The sequence below is a fragment of the Pocillopora verrucosa genome, chromosome 11 (assembly GCF_036669915.1).
Source record: "Pocillopora verrucosa isolate sample1 chromosome 11, ASM3666991v2, whole genome shotgun sequence".
In the NCBI taxonomy this organism is placed as follows: domain Eukaryota; kingdom Metazoa; phylum Cnidaria; class Anthozoa; order Scleractinia; family Pocilloporidae; genus Pocillopora; species Pocillopora verrucosa.
Genome location: NC_089322.1, coordinates 894,107 through 901,292, shown reverse-complemented (window position 1 = coordinate 901,292; position 7,186 = coordinate 894,107).

Genomic DNA, 7,186 nt, shown 5'->3' with positions numbered 1-7,186 from the left:
AACGAAACCAAAGGCAGACGAGCCAGTCCAAACCTTAGGCAGGGATTTATGATTAGTGGAACAAATACAGACCTCTGCATATTTGTAAGTTAGATTTAACCAGAGAAAAAACATTGAAAAAAAAAATCACATAACGTTTCAAACCTTTCCGGATTAGCAACAACGAAGGTGTCACGTTTTTCACTTAGAGCCAAACATACTTTGTTAAAAGTGAAGTGTGCTTTTTACATTTTACTGCTCTGTTAACAGGTTAATCCGCTTTTTTTAACAGGTCGATGGCAAAGGCCGTTCAGAAACGGGTATCCTATTTTTCCCTAGACAAAGGGTAGGAATAATACCTAGTTGTATCTTTTTAGCGGTAAAAGAGTGAATTTTATTGTCTCAATAGCATGTTAACAACTAATAACCTTAAAGTTCACAGTTTGCCTCGAGCTTCGTTCTGGAAAAAATGTTCGTATCTCGGAAAATGTCCACGATCTAATATCCGTGCATATTTTCGCGCCAAAAGGAGGCTACTGTGGTAATTATCCTTCAAATATTTAGCAAAACACGGGAAAAAATATTCGTGAGCCCTTACTATTTGCTGCGTGGGATTTTTACTTTTCAATGTTCTCTGCAACAACTTTACGAACTAACAATCGAGTCCTTTTTTCTGTAACAACAGCAAAACGCTGTTGCATGTGTTAACCCTTTAACCCGTAAGAGTGACTAGCATCTTATTTATGAAACATTAAGGTCACAATAAAGGAAATGATCGCCAACCAAAGAAATTCTAGATTGTTGAACAAATTCTTCTTGTCAGCACCCTGAGAAATGTATAGAGAACAGTCTGGAGAACATGCATAAAAATAATAATTGCAAAATTTTTTTCTCATCTAGACTTCATCATTTCACTTAGATAGAATGTTACCTTAGCAACATCGAAGCCTCCTAAAATCACCTTCAACTATTGGTTTTTCATCTTACAGAGGGAAACGAACCGACTATTGCGATGACTTCGTTTCATGATGACTAGTGTTTGAAAACGACGAAACTATTTTGGCCCATTTGGTACTCTCCATATACTAACCCAAGTTTTCATTGTCTCGATTATCCAACGCTATGAGCGCGCGGAGGTCAGCTTTTTGAAAAGGCTGCCATTCCTGACGTTGCTTGTTCCTTGTTGGATTACGAGGTAACTCGAGCTATAGAAACGTATTTTAATTCTGGTCCTGCCTAAGATATTATTCGCTGGAATTAAGCCACACAGATATCAGGAGACATTTTGATGGTCTTACTTTCAATTTTTCAAGTTTTGTTTCCAAAGCTATTAGAGAGCTAAACACTCGCAACCCGGTGACAAAGAAACTGGATTTGCTTTTAAGCTTGGTAGGAATGGCTTATATACTACATAGAAACTTCAAGGTGTATAAGAACCACAACTTCAAGGTGTATAAGAACCACAACTTAATCTGTGTTGACGCAGATTAAATAAAATTAAATTTTGAGTCCATTTTCCAGTTTGGGCAAAATAGAGAGTTCAGAGAAAAATTTCGACCAAAACCATCGAGCTTAACACTATTTACATCCTAACAGACATTGTCAAACAAAATTTGATTGCTGTTTGTAAATATTTGCCTAGTGGAATACTTATTTTAATTGGATTACAATCGCGCGTAATGACTAAACCAACACATTGATAAGATCAGATCTATCATTCATTCGAATTAATTTATCATCAAACTCACCTTTCAGAGGTTTGGAATCTCGCTTTGATTATTTTAGATGTCTTCCACCAACATTTGAGTTTATTAAGAAGAATTTGAAAAAGGTTTTTACAGCTATGATATAGCCACGTTGAATTATTGATCACTCCTTTGTCTAGCAGGTTTTGTAATTGTCTTAAATCATTATGGCGAAAAGGTTCTCGCATTTGAACATTTAAAACAACAGCTACTTGCAAAAAGATAAGGACAAATGCAAACATCATTTCAAAACGAAAATAAAATGGTAAAAGGTGTGTTAAATCTTTCTTTCCTCACACCTGAGTTTTCGTGACGGTGTAAAAATATGATAAAGAATCTTTTGGTCTTTGATAGAAACCTTAGGATGCCTCGGGTAGCACTCTGTGTTATGTGTGAAAACCTGTTATCCTAATCATTGACTGAGACCTCTGAGTCGTGAGAAGACTGGCTTAAAAACTCCGCGAGAAGTTACGAAATTCTTTTGAAATTGTCATTCAAGTCTGGTGCAGAACATTTTAGTTTCGCTGGGAAACCCTCCTTACATTGCAAAAAATCAAACTCTTCGTTATCACCAAACTGGTGCCTAATTAACTCTAATCTTCTTTCCCCTGGCATTCTGGTGTGCTTGGGACAACAGGAAGTTGTAAAAGCGGAAATATTTCGACCTTTTAGTTCTGGTTCACCACCCTCACCGGGAGAGGAGGGATGTTTCTCCCCCCCTTCCCCCAGTCTGGATATATAACTTTTTGGACACTTAGCACACTTCTGTTTTCCGTGAAGTGCGAGTAGAATTTCACTATGTTTTATTCTGCTAAATAGGATCTGCTACCGCTTTGATATTATTTCTCATCATTGCAGGTGCTTACATTTATTCATCCATATATTGCTTCATTCACTGAATATTTCTTTATCTTTTATTAAATCTATTACCTTTATACACACTAACTGGAGGAGTGTGGCCGGGAAGACCCACCTCCTTCACCACCACATTGTTGTTAGAAATAAATACGTACCTCCTACTCACGTTTATAAAATGAGTAAGATTCTACGAGCGTTCGGATTGGTCACAAAACTTTCGTTTATTGCACCGATTAACCCATAGAACATTGAAGTTTATCTTATGAAACATTTTACCGCAATTTCTATCGGTTTAGGGAGGGGAATGTTTCTCTCCCCATTCCCCTTCCCCGGGGGAAGACGCGAGAAAGGTGTTCTCCCAATATCTAACGTAGGGTAACGCCGGTAAATCGCTAGAAAGTGCGATATATTCCTTGAGTAAAAGTACCCCAGTCACACCTCAACTTCATCACACAAGCGCAGGATTAAAAAATGTTAATAAATATCTTCCTTTTTTTATATTTATTTTGACTTGTGTAGCTGTCATGCATGCTGTGAGGTAATTGGATTAACTGCAAATTTAAAGTTTGCCTGTAATGCTTACGCTAAAGAAATTGGGATCAAGTGGAAATTTTTCGTCTAACAGCTTATCATGTTGATCTTCCCTTCCCACTTTGAAAAAGTTCTTATTTCAAGTGCAGTTTACAAAAGTGTTTGCATCTATGTGGGTAAATGGTTTGGTCTTGCTGTGCATATCATTTTCATCAGGACAAATTCAATATGCAATGACTAACATTGGTCGATTTTTTTTTTATATAATTACTTCTCAAGAAAACCAAATACAGCCAACCGTAAGAAGAGGTTTGGATTGCTTTCATAATTTTTGGAAACACGCTGATTTTCTCTATTGGAAGATATCGATCTTTTTTCTCACATTTCGCAAACAACTTAACAGTTTCTATGAATATTAACGCGTCTTGCTTAAAAATTCAGAAACTTCCACAACAGTCTACAATAAATTATGCGGTAGCCTGTTAAACGAACCTGAAAATAACCTCCCATTCTTCAATGACTCTCCGATGTAATTATGTTGAATTACTGAATTTTACGACAGCTTTCGTGCTTTATGACATAAAACTATGCTTACTTATGCAAGCAAACTTCATGCGTGGGGTAATCAAGAATTATTTTATAAAACAGACACCAAGAGGTTTTGTAAATATGTGGGGGAACAATGCCATTACGCTAGCAACCAGGGAATTGCGAAATATAAGTCAGAAACAGGTTTTTTGCATTTCTGATAATATGACTTGTTTTCAATTCTGTTAATATATTTTAGGCTTGATAAATGCAAAAACTATTCGAAATAAACGTCAAATTAACTTGATATATATCGTTGTAAAATGCTTAGGTCCACACAACCTTTAAACATTGCAATGGTCTTCAAGTCACTCTCTCTTCTTCTATTTGAAATTGTCTTTGGCCTTTCTTTCTACTTATTTATTCAGTACTAAGCTAATATAAACACTAGACTATCACCTTGATAGGCTAAAAAGTAGGTCAACAAATTGATTTGCTATAGATTCAAACTGCTTCATCTTAAAACCAGCCAAATGCAGAGGTCATGGAGAAGCCAATCCAAGTGAGATATTCTATGAAAAAAATGCTTTCGGATTCCAGTAACTTCAGAAGTTGATATTGTTTATTTCTTGCTTTAGCAGATGCTGATGACACTACTTTGGAGTTTACTCGGATTTGCATGGATGCTCTCGCCATTCATGTGTGTCAAAGGTATTTCTACTGGACCAAAATTTATTTTTTATTCCAAAATATTTGGACAAGATCATAGACATCTGGATTGAAACTAAATTCATCGGGATATAGCCGTAATTAAAGTCGAGAAATCTTAGTTTAAGTATGGGATATAAATCAAATTCTCTGATCTACAAGAAAACGAGGGAAGTTAGGGAAGATGAATGAAAGAGAGAGCAGGTGAAAGTCGATGTTGGACGAATTTTGATCAAGAGAAAACTGAAATTTTCAGATGCTCAAGATATTATTTTTTTAAAAGCTTTCATCAGTTATGGTAGCTAAATCTCACTTTCTATAGAAATATGAAAACGCAACACGCACTTGAAGAGCTATTTATATACATCACCTGCCCTGCATCTGCACCGAAAGTAGCTACGCTGAAAATGCGCTAAAAAATCGATTAGAAACTGCTAGTTCTTCAAATTTTATTCCACTCGGCTATGCAGAAGACTCAGAAACGAATCCTTTCGATGAAAACAAAGAACAGAAAAAAAAAACTTTTCAACGGAGCTCTTGCGTTTAAAATTCAAAGCTTGCCAATCGCGCGTAAGCCGAGTCCATACATACTGATGTATGAATGCATGATATCACGTATCAAAATGGCACTTAAATTGTTAGAAGTGATTCCATGTGATTTCAAAGGATGTGTAGGTCATTTAAAACAATGAACGATCAGAATTGCATACCATATGGATCGCAGATAAGGTATATACCGAGAAGATAACTCCGTCGTTGTTTTTTAAAGAGGTGGGGCGTTTAATTGAGTGGTAGGTTCCAGCTGAGCTCTTTAATCTTTACAAAGTCCACCGGTCTAAAAATTTGGTTAATGAAAATCAGCACCAAATTAACTAAACGGAACTTTGTTAATTTGTTTGCTTATCTGCAAATTTTTTACTTAGATGGAAACATATTCATCGATCACATTTGATCTGTTAGAAATTGGGATCAGTTCAGAAAATAAGTCGGCTCTATTTGAACCTTTAAGAATTCAGTTACGAAATGTCCTTTGGAGCAAATTTCGTGAAACTCATGATTGGCAATTTCCTCTTAAATTGGATTGATGCGAGAATCGGGCCCATATGGAAAGTAGGCGGAATGGATAAATTTGCTTGCAAGATCTTCACTTCCTCTTTCTTTTCCAGGTAATCCTTGCGAAGGAACTTACAAGTTTTTGAATGAAAGTGATCGTTCAAGGCAAACAGATTTAAATAAGTGTGATGCCACTGACTTAGACGGAAAGTGGGGCTGGTTCCGAGTTTCTGGAGAAGCAGGGAATGCCCTGGCGTCCAGTCTCCCTCCGTGGGGTACTTGTAATGCAGGCTCTCGAGCTTACCTTGTAGATGATCATCCGTCATACGCTGTCGGCGAACTTAACCTTACGCTCTGTGTGGCTAGAGAAAATAACAATTGCTTTTCTAGAAAGAACCTTGCTGTAATGAACTGCGGCGAATTCTATTTATACGATCTGTTTATGATAAGGAGCTGCGGCAGCAAAAGATGGCGTTACTGTACAAATGGTATTGGTAAGTTGTGCTGCCCTGTGTACTGGGTGAGATAGAATTTAGTTTAGCTAACACGCTTTAGTAACAGATTTAAATTTTGTGGTATTTGTATATTCCTTTCTCATTTTCAATTCTTCCTCTTCGGCTTGCTGTTTTGCTCACTTTTTTGACTAAGTCGTCCAGAAAGTTCTTGCTTGTGTCATCCCGCTTACTACGCATGGTTCAAGTTTCGTGACGTTTCACGAAGCGTTATTGCTATACACACCACAAAGCTACAGCTAGTTGATACCTTTTTTACGGCTTTTAAAGTTTACATTGTTCGTTTGAATATGCTGGAATTGCTTCATCTTTAAGGATTCCTGCACCTTACAATTTGTGGAGAGAAAGGACACTTGATAAACCGCTTTTTCTTTCTGTTTTGTTTTTGGTTTGTTTTTTCTTTGAGACGTGGGGACTTATTTGTATCGGTGCTTGAACGACCTTGTTTCAGTCATAAACGGCAAAAATAATAACCAGTTAATCATAACTGTCTCGCGATGTAAACTGGACACAGTTCATGAACTTTCTTGCGGCCATTTCTGATCGACGATTATTTGCCCTAACGTGAAGCGAAAATGATATGTTTCGCTAGGCTTTTACGAGATATCTCTATGGGAAAAAATGCCATAGGTTTGGGACTTATCTAGTTATGTATCGTTCCCATTGAAATATAGTCCAAACTACGTTAATAATTCGCGATGATTTGCCCGTTGTTGTATGTCTTTCAGAGATGCTTGCAAGAAATTGTCGAGCTTAGGAAATAGCATACAATCACAACTTGAAAAAAGAAAAAAAAATCATCTTCTTTTTCAGCGGACGATAAATGCTCTTGGGATAAATGTCCGAACGGGAAACTGTGCGTTTTGAAGAATAATGGAACGCAATCTGAATGTGTGGATGGTAAAATCTATGACTACTTCGACTCAAATTAAGTCCATCATGTTATATATATGTGTTATTAATTGAGCGTGAGGGTACTATGGCTATATTAGCCGAGTTCTGTTATATTTTTGGTGTGAAAGGGGAGATTCTGTCATTCATTAAAAGCTGCGACTTATTTTTCTTGATCCAACCCGACGCGGTGCGCTGATTGGGTAACGATAGAGACCTCTTTCAAATTTAAAGCAACATTTGGGTTTGTCATGTTTGTGACAGTTAGTTCTAAATTTTTGTTAGATAGTTACATCACAAGTCTAACTTAGTATTAGAGTAATGTTCTGTGGAATTAGAGTAATGTTCTGTGGAATTAGAGTAATGTTCTGCGGAATTAGA